We start from the raw sequence: 14,264 nt of genomic DNA, 5'->3' as shown, positions 1-14,264 counted from the left end.
GAGCCACATCCAGCCTGGCCTTGAGTGCCTGCAGGGATGGGGCATCTTAAGCTAATGTGATGATTGCTTTCATTGGTTGTAGTCGCTACAGATGATAAAGTCGAGGCCAGTTGTGTGCTGCAGACATGTGGCTGGGAGGGCAGGTCCATCCTGAAACCAGCAGTATGAGCAGAATGCTGCACAACAGCAGGAAATTGTGGTTAATTTGTTCCCTTAGAATGATCCCTTTCTATTGGCATCCCACTCTGCTTCTACAGTTGTTGCTATTCCACATCTTCCATTTGAAACAAAAGGGGCTGGACTCAAAAATACTTTTTTTTATCATGGCTGTGCCACAGGTCACACAGGGACACGCACTTCCAGCGTGGCTGATGGCAAACCAGAGCCTCATGCCATCACGGAATAAATGAAGGGGAAAGTTTCAAACAGAAAGATAAAAAAAAAATAAAAGAGTTAGAATATATATATGTGCTTCAGAGACAGCATGTACTTTGTGCCGCAGGCAAACAAAAAGTCATCTTTCTATAAGTAAAATTTGGGAAAGAATGTGATATCCATATTTAGTCACTGAGCTCCAGGGTTGCACAGCCACATACGTCACTTAGGCCGACAGTAAATGGCGCCTATAATTGCCCGGTGTATTAAGATTTCACATAAATAGGCTCAGTGGAATTAGTTCTGGTATCAGTTACAAGGAAGGATTTTCAATTAACGGAGGGCTTTAGTAGATGGCTCATTTACAAAACTGATCTAAAAGTGATTTCACCGTTCTCAACAGTAGCACTGCTTTTTACTTTCCTCAGAATTTGAGGTTTTGCATCCATAAGCTCAGAAAGAAATGTCTTTCTCCCCAAATCTGGGGCAAGAAGGACATTTTGGGAATAGCACATCTGTCTTTTGGACAATAGCTGAAAATACACCGTAATTAAAAATGATCCCAGTTCAACCATCTTTCTTGTAAGCAGAGGCAAACCCAAGCTGTGTTTGGTGGCTTTGCTGAGCACACTGATGCTACTCAGTTATTTTTCTGCTGCTAGGAAGCAGGCTGCAATATGCTGTGCTATTCAGTTTACACAAGACTAGATCAAGGCATCACCTTTCTTTTATACAGCAGTAGAAATTCCAAACTAATCAGTCCAATTCTCAATTTGAGGAGTTCTGCTTTTTTAGCCAGGAAAATCAGCTGGCTTCAGGCATCCACAGGAATGCCTTGATAGTGAAAGCAGTATTTCTCCCCATGATGTCACTTTTTTCCTTTCCCTCTCCCACTGCAGTGAGCGTGAGGCCAAGCACCCCGGGGTGCTGGTGGCCCAGAGCAGCCCAGCACTGATCTGAGGGCATTGCCACCCCACATCACCCATCAGCCTGCTCACACTGATCTCATTCTTATTTCAGTACGGTGCGGTTGCAATGCACAGCATTAGTGGGAACACCTGAAATTAGGCTCAGCTTGGTTGAGATTGGGGTTTTCAGCAGGAAGGGATTTTGTTTAGGGCTGGTTTTCACCTCGAGGTGCTTGCAGATAAGCTATGCATGTGAGCCAGCCTTGTGCCATGCCTTCATCCCAGGCTGTGGTGTGCTAGCCCTGATTCCCACCTGAACATGGAGATGGAATTGTCACTGTTTGGTGGACTATTTTTACTAAACTGGCCTTGTATCACTGTAGCGGAAATACAAGGTCACGGCTTGAAGCAGTGATTGAGCACCTGGTGGGAAGGCAGGGCCAACCCAAGGGAGCTCGGGTGCATGCAATGTAATGCAATGCAATGCAATGCAATGCAGTGTAATGCAATGCAATGCAACGCAATGCAACGCAATGCACCTGAGTGACTGGAAGGGCTGGAGCCAGGATCCATCCCTTCCCAGCCCTCATTTAAGGGTTGGCAGTGGAAGTGAGGGTTTCTTACTGGAGATTCCCATGCACCTGAGGCTTTCTAAAGGTGAGCAACCTCTTTTTATTATTCCTGTTCCTCCTGCTATTATATTTGAGCAGATCATCTCTTGCTGCAGCCTGGGACCTTGCTGCTCTGCTGTTGTTGCTGCACTTTCCATCATGTTACATATAGCTAATAAAATCCTAGCCGATCTTTCCAGCTCATTAATATGCAGTAGCAGGTCATATGAAAATGATTATCAAGCTGTATTAGACTTGTATTTATTCAACTTTTCTTATATATGCTCCGAAGAGGCAGAGTGGATCTGATTCCAGAAGGCGCTCTCCACTTGGCCTTTGGGCTAAGCAATAACTTTTATTTGAAGGCAAAGTTATTTGAGTCACTGGCGATAACCTTACCAAAGAGACTACTGCTGAAATAGAACAGGAAATAATACTAAAATATATATATATGTATATATATAAGAAACTTTCTTTTTTATGGACACCTTGGATAAATTATTTTTAGCACTTCTAAAGAAGGAGAGGAAAGCCTGGCAGACTCAAAGGAAGTGGAAGCTGGGGTTTATTTCAAATCATAGAAACAATAGAGGCCTTTGACATATTCTTAGCTCCAATGTGGGAACATTGCTGATAATTATAGCCCTTCAAAATCCCATCCCACCAAGAAAAGAGTTAGAACTGCAAGTTAATGTCGAGTGTTTGAATCTGTTGTTGTTCCTGCTCTGTAAAGAGAGAGAGGGGAAGGAGGAAGGAGAGCTGGGGATGATGGCAGCCCCAGGAATTCAGCCCATGAGGAGGGCTGCAGGAGGCAGGCAGTATCAGGCAGCCCCAGCTGAACGCACCCAGGAACACAAGGCTCCTTCCTGAGGGGGAAACCTTCTGCTCTTTGCTCCCAGCGGAAGGGAAGGAACCACTTGTAAGACATCTGGAAGTATTGATGAGGGACATCTCAAGATATGTGTGGTAGCAGGGCTGGGTGCAATAAGCCAAGAGGTGAATTGCAGATTCTACAGCAGTGTTCATTTTTCTGTGAGAATTAAAGACTTGTTTTAAGTGTCCTGCACGTTTTGCATGGTACAGGCATGTTCTCAAGGCATAGGGAAGAATCTGGAAGCAGTTCCTGGGCAGGGAAGGGGAGCTCCATGCACAGCCCTGCTGCAGACTGGGCCGGCTGCTGCCCTGTGCTGCGCTGCCTGCCCTCCCCTGCTCTGCCTGTCCTCCTGTCGTGCTGTATCTCAGGTTCTACAAAACCTGGGTGTTTCAGTCATGTCTAGTCATGATGCACTCCGTTCCTGGACCTTTTAAAAAAAAAAAAAAACCTAGAAGGCTCTCTTCCCATTTCCAAGAGAAGTTGCATACACAGCATCATTTTTGAGGGATATTTATCCTCACTGTTCTTAAAAGCCTGCAGTGATCCAGACCCCTCACCCTCCATGCAAACCAGCACTGTTTTCCTCCATCACTCCTCCCAGTCTCCCCAGCTGCAGCCCAGACCTGCTGCCCTCATCCTGCCGCAGTCCAGGGAACGTGACCGCCTTACCTTCTCCAGGGCAATCCTTATCCAATAGCACTCTGTCTGCTCCTTGGGCTTTAAGCTGGCCTGCTGTTTGGCCTTCCTCGTGGCTGAGTGGTTCTCAGGCTGTTGTCTGTATGTCCGTGAAGGCAGCCATCTCACTGCATGCTGCCCTACAGCAGAGCAGCAGCCCCACAGCACAGCCTACACTTGTGTGTACACATCCCAGGGAACATTTGTCCTTTTGCAGCAACACAGCACTGGTGATTCACTGCAATCACAGATGCTTTTCTGAGGACTTGTCACAGAGTCAAGTCTGTTTCCCAGCAAGCATGAAGATGGCTATTTTTGTTAGAAGAGCCATTTTGAGAGACCTTATTAAGTTGGTTGTTTTTTGGTCAGATTACTTTTACTGGGTAAGTTTGACCTGTATTCTAGCCATGCCCTCCACAGTGCTTAAAGCTCCTTCTCATGTAGCTGCTGCATTCAGATTCTAGCTTGGCTTGACCTGGGACAGACCTGGTGCCCATGCTGGAGGACATAGGGGATGAGATTCAGGATTTGTTGTTCCTGCTTCTGAGCCATACAGTCGGCCTCGAGACATCAGCTCAGTGCTACCAACTGTGGTTGGACTAGATGATCTTAGAGATCTCTTCCAGACTTAATGATTCCATGACTCCAAGCCCTGCTGTACCTCTAGACAGAGCATTGGCTGTCTTCTTCTGTCCCCATTACTGGTGGCACCTGGAGACCATGTAGGGATGGGGTGGCATGGGCTCATCCCTGTGCTGCCACTGCTGTTTCCTCTGTGCCAAAAGCAGTCTCTGACCTTCGAGGCTGATACACATCAGGAATTCTCAAGTTCTTAAAAGACACTTTCTTTGTTCCAATATGACTGTGCATTCTTCTGCGGAAAGAAATCTGAGATAACTTGAGTATAAAGGATGATATATAAAGCCAAGTTTTATTCTATACAGTCTCGGTAATTTTCCTCATAAATACTTCTTGGTATTATGAAATATTGCTTGCAGCAGAAACTGGGTATGTTGGGGCTGTGCTATTTTATCTTGCTAAACATTGAGGCAGTCTGTGTTCAGAGCCTGCTGCATTTATCCTATTAATGTATTAGCAGGACTCCTTTGCTTTGTGTTATTTAATAGAAGGTTTTTATTCGATATGATCAAATCCATCTGTGTCTAAATGGAACTCCCTTAAAGATATACTGCGCAACAGTGCATCAGGGTGTAAAAACGCTTTTGTTTTTGAAGTTACACCGAGAGCATGCCAGTAATATCTGCAGAATTTGCGTGAGCCTGCTTTGTCTGAGCCCCGCAGTTCTGATGGTGTGATACCTAAAGACATTTGCTTGAAGAAACGGCTGGGCAGCCAGCAGCACGAGGGGATCTGTTATTTGCACTGATTACCATCAACACAGGCTCACCAGCAGCAGCCTGTCCCAGCCACCACTGCCCCATTTTTCCCAAGTTATCAGAGTCCACTGTAAACATGTAGAGGTTGAATAACCAAAGGGACATGTGCCTGGCCCGCTGGGAGGCCCGCACTGACAGCCAGAGCCCATCCCCAGCACTGCAGGGACACGCACCCTGCCCTCAGCTGTCACATTGCTGGGCTCTGCCCGCCATCCCCGCAGGACACCGGCACAGCCCTGCTTACAGCCTTGGCAGGGCACAGGCATGCAATGGAAAAATAGTACTGCAGTCATGCAAAAGCTTTGACTTAACCAAAAAAGCTGTTAGGAGATTTTTTTTGGCTGATTTTGGGAATGCTTTTGTTCCAGAGGGGTTATTTGCGAGCAGGAATCAGGACAATCAGAAGCCTTCTGCAGGCACTTTGCAGCCTCCCCCAGCCATGGCTCTGCATTGTGGGCCTTTAATAGCACGCAGATGCTGAGTGCTCACCTACCAGCGCTGGTCCTGACAACTGCAAAGCATGTCAGGCACGCTCCATTGCATTAACACGGAGACAAAAGCCGTCTGACTTACAATCTACATTGCTGTGTATATCATTGAGCTGTGTTTAGATCAGTACATTGCTGCTGGCAACATTTAGTGTGAATTACCTGTAGGTGTGTGGGTGGGAGGATGGGGAATGGCTCTGCACGCACTGGGGGTACCTGGATGGTGGAGCAATTCTGGTGCAGGAGGCTGAGCTGAGTGCCCTGTGGCTTTAACCCTACAGGCACACATATCTGAACACAGTCTGACCCAGTGTCGCCTGCCAGTTCAAAATCGGATACAGAGCGTGGCACAAATGAGGTCTTTATGGCTGAGCAAGGAATAATTTGTTTTTATTTTCAGTGCTTACACTAAGATACGTGCAAACACACACAGGGCAGTGTTTCTCTTCAGCGTCTCTGATGGCATATTTATCTCAAGTATTCACCATGCTAAGCTTTAATATTTTAATGCAACAAATAATTGCTTTCTACTTCCACAGAGCAATTATCTTAGATTCTCTGTATTCCTATTTACAGCCTCAAAAGGTTCAGATTTATCAATTTAACTGAACGAGTGAATTTTGCACCGTGGTTGGTCTCCTGCCTTGCCAGTGACTGCACGGGCCGTGCAGTGGGGGTCCTGCTGGGTCTGTGGCTGCATGTGGGCCAGGGCCAGGCTGTCCTGTCCCAGGGCTGGGCTTCTCAGGGCCACGGGGTCTCCCCACCCTCAATCCACTGCGTTCTCATGCAGTCTTTGTAGATGGTTCCTCCACAGCCGTCCATCCTCTGCTGCCTTCAGGTATCAGTGTGCTTTGAGATGTTATTGTGGGACTCTGCTGAGCCCTCAAGGGCTGCGCTCTCTCCAGCTCCTCTTGTAACAGACAGTTCTGACAGCCCAGTCTTCATCTTCTCACTGCTTTGACCTTGAGTTAGTTTATCCCTTCCTTCTCCGCATGTTTTAAATCTTGCATACAAACTATTAAGTCTTTCCTACAATAAATCATTAACCTGAATATAGTTAACTGAAATGCTTATTAACGTCTCTCTGCATAATCCATTTAACAGAATTACTCTTGCTTATTCAGACAACCTAAAGAGGTCCGTGCTTTTGTCTACCAGCTTCAGCATTAGAGCTTGTAATTATTTCTGGTTAATGCAGCCCTGGGTGTTAGCAAATGTTGGTTTATGCATTTCAGCATAGTGCTTTTCCTAATCTCTTGTATTAATTAGAGATAGTGATATAGCATTACTTTGCTCCTTTATACTCACTACCAGGAGAGATGTCTGAATATAATCCTATCTGCACCAAGAGTGCGCTCAAACACTTTCACAACTGCTAAGTGTGACAAACCCTTAGGATTACGTGGAGTAATCACTGAGTTAGGGAAAGTGGTGCACGTGGGCAGAGGTGGTGTGGGGCTGGAGAGGTGGCACAGGACTCCCTGGGGGCACCGTTGGTGGGTTGGAGTCCTTCCCCACACTCGTGTCTGGGCCTCCTCCTCCTTCAGGTTTCTTTCACATCGTGCCCCATCCCTGCAGACTCCCGAGGTCAGGGATGGGGCTCTGAGCACCCGGTGGAGCTGTGGGTGTCCCTGTTCATTATAGCAAGTGGGACCATGCTGCCTTTAATGGTCCCCTTCCAGCTCAAATGACTCTGTGATCCTATGACTGGTCAGCCAGCTTTGGGAAACACAGCTCTTCCTGTTACTGACACAAGTAGATGTATCTTTGCCCATTAATTCACCTAGCACCTTTGTGCCAAAACAATGCAGCTATGATTTAATAAGCTTTACAAACATAGTGATGGCTCGTATGCAGCAAATCAGATTTACATAATTTTCCACTGGCTTTTAAAGTCACTGAAATTCAAATTATCTTTACTTGGGGAAACTCTTTTAATATGCTAAAACGAAATACCACCTACATTATGCTTGGGTTTGCTGGCTTGCCTTTTCCAACGCATTAAATGTTGATTTGTCATGCTGGTTTATCACAGAAAGTTCCTTTTTAATGAGAAGGGAGGGGAGTGCCCTGTAGTTAGTCATGGCTGGAAGTCGTTGAAGGAACAAAAGGGGAAGTTTTAACATCTAGAATGAATTCGGTCGTATTGTGTTGTTGTTTTGTGTGCTGCTGGGATGGGCACCACGTTGGCTCTCTCTTGCTGCAGTCCAGCACCCACAGGCAATTTCCCATCCTTGTCCCAGGCAGGCTGTGGGTCATTTTTAACTCCATGCAATAAATAAAGCCCAGAATCCTTCCGTGGTGTTCTCAGCTCCTCCACCTCAGGGTATTTCATGCTTTTGTGATTCTGTGAAGGAGGTGGAGAGCCGATGAGTCAACAGATTTTGCGGCTCGGATCTGAGTTTCACCTACACAACCAGTGTCTGCTTGTGCAGGTGGCACTGGGTGTAAGGCTCACACAGCTTTTGTGTTTTGGAATAGGCAGAAGCAATGCAGTATCAAAAGCAAACACTGATACCAGCATTCAGCACTGTGGGTGTTGGGGCCTCATGGACCCCGTTCCTCCGCTGCACAGCTCCAGCGCTCACCTTGTGTCCAACCCCACCTCACTGATGTCGGTACTCCCAGCTGGGTGTTGGGTTCCCCATCATCCCCCTGGGATTTTACAGGAGCAAAAGCAATGGTTCCTGCTTGAGCCTCCTCCTGTGGGCCAGCAGCCGGCTGCTCACCATCATCTCACAGCTCAGCACGTTTCTTGACTCTGTGTGCATGCGTTCACTGCAATATTTAATTAGGGATTTAAAAGAGGCTTCCTATTAAAGCAAGTAAATACAATCTCTTCAAACGGATTGACAATAAATACACATCTCTCTGGCTAAGCACAACGTTCAAGCTTTGGCTCCGAAAGCTAAGCAGAAAACATGTTGTTGTCCAACAGAGCAAAATATATTCCCCTCTCGTTGGTATTAGCGGAGATTTTAATGCTCGGTAACTTAAAAACAGATACATTACTCAGATGTTTAAACATGAAGCACTCATCTGATGTTAAGTGCTCGCAATTTGGAGTGTTGAATCACGGGCTGTGCTCCGTATCGCGGCAGCAGTGCTGGTGCTGGCCGGAGGGCCTGGCGACCTCTGCCACGTCTCTCCTGTTTTCAGATTAACGCTTTTGCTGCTCTGATGTTGTCGTAGAAGAATGAATTGTAAGCATTCGGGACGTGAGGGTAGGAATCGCCCACTAACCCCTTTCTCTTCTCTCCGCAGCTCCCAGTACGGCCCAGTATGGGATCACCGGGGACGCCGAGGTCCTGTTCTCCTGCTGGTACCTTGTGTTGACACTGTCCTCCCTCACCAGCATATTCTACCTGAAGAACATCATTCTGCACTGAGTGTAAAGAACCCTAAAAGGCTTTTAAGGATTCTCTGAAAGTGCTGATGACTGGATCTGATCTGGTAGAGTTTGTTAAAAGCAGCGTGGGATATAATCAGCAGTGCTTGCGTGGGGATGATCGCCTTCTGTAGAATTGCTCATTATGTAAATACCTTAATTCTACTCCTTTTTTGATTAGCTGCATTACCTTGTGAAGCAGTACACATTGTCCTTTTTTAAGACGTGAAAGCTCTGAAGCTACTTTTAGAGGGTATTAATTGTGATTTCATGTTTGTAATCTACAAGTTTTCAAAAGCATTCAGTCATGGTCTGCTGAACTGCAGACCGTAGTTTACAAAGAAAAAAAAAAAAAAAGGAGAATATTGCAGTAAAATGGGCTTCTTTAAGGCTGCAATACAACATTCAGTTCCCTTCTTAAATAACATTCTCTCCACATGTACACAAGAACTTTTTTTTTTAATTAAAAAAAAATCAAATAATCTTGCCTTCAAAATATTTCTTCGGAATATTACACATATCTAGATTTTCTTCCAGCATGATATTCAGGTTTCAAGAATGAGCCTTGTATTATAACTGCATTGTGCAGTACTGCTTTTTGATTTCTTCCTTTTTCCTGCAAATTCAGCATGGGTGTGCCTTCATAAAACACTATTTTCCTCTTCCTTTCCAACAAATCTGGAATGTGCTTTGGGAAATGCTACAGCATCCTTTTGAGCATAACCGATCTCTGAGGACGAAGGTGCTATTGGTTAGGCAGAAGGCCTCCTCTCCCATCTCCAGTGGGTAATGGGACTGCTTCAGTATATTTTTAGGCAATCAGACAAGGATAGCACTGATCCCTTTTTATTTTCCCCCTACTAAGCAGTGGACGATCTGCATTAAGAACGAGTTTCCCCATTACAAAAGAGAACGCAAATTATTTTGAGACATCTTTTGAATGTAAGAAGGCTTCCCGTAGTCATTCTAAACCAGAATTCCTAAGTGGCTGTAAATGTGAGAAGCTGAATCATCCCTTTTGTATTACTGGCAAAAATATGATGTGAATTGGTATTTTTCTTGCACTTAATTTTGTACTGGTTTGGCTAATTTAGCAATGATAAAGGATGCTTTTAAGTATTAGATATCTGAAAATACATAAAGTATCAAGCAGAATTTTATATATATACATATATATATAAAATACAGATATATATTAAAACGAGGTTGCTCCAATAACCGTACTGAAGTGCATGCTGCCATCAATGATGCATCTACAGACAGGACTTCATTCCTGATGTACACACACTGTACCAATAGCTTACCACAGCAATTTAGTCATCATAGACGATCTCCTAGGACTGCAGTCTATCAAGATAAGACTCGCATTAAACTCAATGAAGGATCAAGTTTCAAAAGAGCATCTAGAATCACTATTTTTTCTAAGCAGCCCTGTACTGCATCAATGCAAAACGTTGCTGCAGTTTACAACTGAGTTTAGAAATGCCATCCTTGTAAGTTGCTGGGATGTGACTGTGTCCAACAGCCTTAGAGCACAACGTCTCCAATTGGCCCCCGGTAGATGCTGACGTGCTTAAAAAAACAACAGCTGACGACATGAATAATAAAGCCATTATACGAGTACTGCATTCCCTCTCCTAATGATAAGGTTTGTGGTTAGCAATACCAGATGAGTGCTGCGCATACGCAGCAGTTCCAAATACCCCCGTTTCTGGAAAGGCAAATCCTGAGTTTGGTTGGACTCGCTGTGTGCTGTCCCATGCTAAAGCACAGGCACAACGTGCGGTGAAGCTGTTGCAGTTACTGATGAGCCCAGGTGCACAAAGTGAAACGCATTGACTCCAAAATACGGCAATAAAGCGTCCTAGGTCTGCTTGTGTTCAGTGACAGCTTGTGCCATTTCTATCACGTCGTTTGCAGCTGCGTGCTGAGCAGTGGCCATTTTCAGAAGCGTGGCATTTCTGTAAAACCTTGAATAACGTGACCAAATTCGTTGCTGAAGGAAACGGTTTAAAGCCAACTCAAATTCTACTACACGCAGCCCTTATATTCTTCTCTCCCTTGTATTGCAGCTTTAAAGTGCCATATTTTAGAATCCGTTCATTGGAAACAGTGGTGCTGCAGAAAACATCACGTCAGGGCAGACTTGTGAAGAAAGCACAGGGGTGTGTGTAACCCAGCTCACCTGCTGCTCCTCGTGTGAATGTGAGACGGGCTGTGCTGGGGCCGGGTCCAATCGGGCATTTCCATTATGATTTTATTTTGGTGATTCCTGACATCTGAAACAACCCCAGCAACAGAATGGAATGAACGGCAGCTTAATTAAACTTGATGAAAAGGAAGTATTGGCTGATGGCAGACATAGAACCACTGGGTTATGTGGACAAGGCTTTCAGTCCCATTAATTCTCCGTTAAATTTGTGGGTACTTTGTTGTTGTCAGTTCCAAAAAGGAAAAGAGCCCATGAACATTTGTGGGTGCCAGTAGCAGTTTGTCAGACAGAGGAGGTGTCTGAGCACTGAGCAGAGCCGTGTGCTTGGGGTGCGTGGGCTCACAGCCCCAGTGCCAGCAGGGCTGCCCCTCGGTGTGCAGCCAACACGGGGCACGGGTGCTTGGCTTGGTGCTCCTGCCTTGAAAGATATGATATGTGGAGTTAAACAAGCTCAGGTTCTGGCAGGATCAGAGCCCTAAGCGGCATCGATCCCATAAAGAACCTCAGCTCTGTGGTTAATCTGTTCTGTGTGGTAAAGGTAATTGTGCAGTTTGGGACTTGCTGGGACGTCCTTCCAGCAGGGCTGTGCAGGCTGCTGCAAGCTGAAGGCTACAGCATCGGGCAGAGCCCATTCACTCTTTAGTTTGTGGGGTGTGTTTGCTTTAGGCAGGACGGTACATTCTGTGCTTCTTGGAATGGTTGACCCATACTGTTCATCTCTGTTGATCAAATCGTATTCTATTTATTCCCACCTTTAAAAAGTGAAAAATAAACAGCTTAGCTCCAAGCAGTACAACTGAATACGTATATGAAGATCACTGTCCGCATGGGAAACCCCAAGGTCTGTAATGCTGTAAGTTCCCACTCGTGTGATAACTCAGGGCTGCTAATTACCGCTGCATCGGTGACGTGAGCAGCAGCAGCAATGCTCAAAGAGAGGCATTGCTGATCAGGATATTATTCTATTACGGAATTAAACTCGTAACTTCTTGAACGAATGCCATTTCTCAAGGTTTATAACTTGGCAGGAAGTGTATCCATCATTGCTAGACAGCTTTTTTTAAACTTTTCAATATATATATTTTTGTTAGAAACTGTGCTGTTTTTTAAGATACAGGGGTGTTAAACACCACCGCCAGGAAAAGCTGCTTCTTTGCACATTTTCAAAGTTAGCATTCTAGACCAACTCTGGTAAATGTTACGCTTACCAAAATCTCTTCTTATTCCACGTAAGTGTGTTACAAAGAATGTGTATACCAAAATACGTATTTACCTGGATGAACAATATGCCTTAAAGACTCAGTGTGCGTTTACTTCCGAGACTGGACCAGATTTGTGCCCAATCTGGAGGTAAATAATCCATACTTCATAGCCTGCCATGGGAGATATCATTTCTTCAAAAAATAATAATAATAAAAGAAAAAAAAAACAAAGAAAGAAAGAAAATTCAGTTTCTTTTCTAAGAATCTTAACGAATTTCAAAATTCTGGCATGATCTGACATATGTGAGGAAGTTTAGGAAAGGGGTGAATCTTTATCTCTGGCTCCAGCAGTGAGCAGCCTGTTTGCAGTGTTGTGCCAGCATCAGGCACTGCCATAGAGACCTCGTTCCTGTGCCAAGGCCAGAGGCAGCCCTGTCCCTGTTCTCATCCCTGATCCTGTCCCCAGCCCAGTCATGGCCAAGCCATCACGTCAGCACTGCCTGTCCTCCTTCTTGCCCCCACTGGGGACCAGCACACCCATAGCCCCCACGTGTGCCACAGCACAGAAAATTCTGTAATACCATAAACTAGTTAAAAAATAAAAATAATAAAAAAAAATACATAAGTGAGAAACATAAATTCTTCATTCAGCCTTAACAGAGAGTAGATAAATAGTTGGAAGGAGGAATTTACTCTGCCTGTGTTGATGCACTGGACACACTTAGGTAGGGTTGGCTCCAATTTTTGGCTGTGCCTGGTGTTCCTCACTGAGCACAGAGCGAAGGCAGGGAGCTCACTGTGGTCAGGGACACCCATAGCACATCTGGACACAGTCCAGACTGCTGCAGGAGGGGCTCGGGACAGCACGAGTGGATTCTCAGGGACTGCTGCTCTGAAACTGTCCCTCAGCAAAGGCAGGGAGACTTGACCTTCAGCACTGAGCCAACACACGTTTGTTCCTACAGCTTTCCACCTATTTCTTGAAGAGCTCAGAGGTTTCTTTGTATTAGAAAATCCTTATGTTAAGAACTGTACACATGGCCATGTTTTCACATCCTATAACCTAAGTTTCCAACCCCCTATCTTTTAAAGAACACAGAGCTTTCCTGTCAGCCTGTGGGGTTGAGTCTGGACTGTAGGACAAGCTGCAGGGTTGATCTGCCAAGCTCTAGGTGCTGGCCTGCCTCCTGCTGAGGTCATGGGGCCAAGGGGCTGCCATGCCATCAAGTCATTAGGCTATGGAGCCATTGGGTAATCAGACCTCCATCCATCGGGCCTCCATCCAACGGGACATTGAAGGCCGTTGGGTGATGAGCCACCATGGCGCCGGGTCACCATCAGGCTGTAAGGCCAGCGGGTCAGCAGAGCAGCTGCCAAGGGATGTCCTGACTGCTGGCCCTCCACTGGTATCTTGGTGGCCACGGACTGCCCACGGATCCCTCAGGGCTCCCTCTAAGCTTGCCAGCCCCTGTCCCTGGGACAGGAGAGGTGCAGCAGGGACCTTCCCTGGGGGCACTCAGCAATCCAGTGGGAGCACTTCTGAACCAAACTGCAGGCCGTAATGCAAAGTAACACAGCTGAAAGTCATTTTACTTGTGGTCACTTCAATCACCTGGGAGCCCCTCATGTAGCCTCAGTGGCTGCTGTGCCACCAGGTAAACCTGAACCCCATTAGAAGAACGAATTACATGTGTGCAGCAAGCCAGAGCCAGGTGAGGAAGGAAGGTGAGCAGGAGCCAGTGTCATGCTGCAGACACAGGAATTTCCCCTCCTATCTTCCAAATATAAAAGTATTCATTATTCCTCCAGACCTTTTTTTTTTAATGCTGCCAGATACAAAATGCCTGTAATGATGATATATATCATATTTGGTATCTAGAGGGTGAAATTTCTCCTCTCCGACACACATCCATCCTTCTCTTTATTATTTTTCAGCCAAAACCAAAACACAATTCGCACATTACGTGATGCAATTTATGTGCAATAACACCAGCTTTTCCACTTATCAAAACCATTGTAGTCATAAGCACATAACTCCCATTAACCTCAGTGACAGCGACTTAAATGTGAACCACAAGTGAGAATAAACCTTAAAGATGTCATTTAACAGCAGCAGCCTTGTTTTCTGGTATGT

General features: G+C 45.7%; 1 long non-coding RNA gene across 1 annotated transcript; it reads left to right on the top strand.

Annotated features, from left to right (window-relative positions):
* The first annotated feature begins 1,828 nt into the window (after positions 1 to 1,828).
* Positions 1,829 to 12,357, top strand: LOC109369290. The gene is made up of 2 exons (XR_002118186.1): positions 1,829 to 1,940; positions 8,593 to 12,357. It is a non-coding gene; the product is annotated as an uncharacterized LOC109369290 (long non-coding RNA).
* The last annotated feature ends 1,907 nt before the right edge of the window (positions 12,358 to 14,264 follow it).

The sequence above is a fragment of the Meleagris gallopavo genome, chromosome 10 (genome assembly GCF_000146605.3).
Source record: "Meleagris gallopavo isolate NT-WF06-2002-E0010 breed Aviagen turkey brand Nicholas breeding stock chromosome 10, Turkey_5.1, whole genome shotgun sequence".
In the NCBI taxonomy this organism is placed as follows: domain Eukaryota; kingdom Metazoa; phylum Chordata; class Aves; order Galliformes; family Phasianidae; genus Meleagris; species Meleagris gallopavo.
Note: the sequence above shows the minus strand (reverse complement) of the source record. Positions and strands in the feature narration are given on the sequence as shown.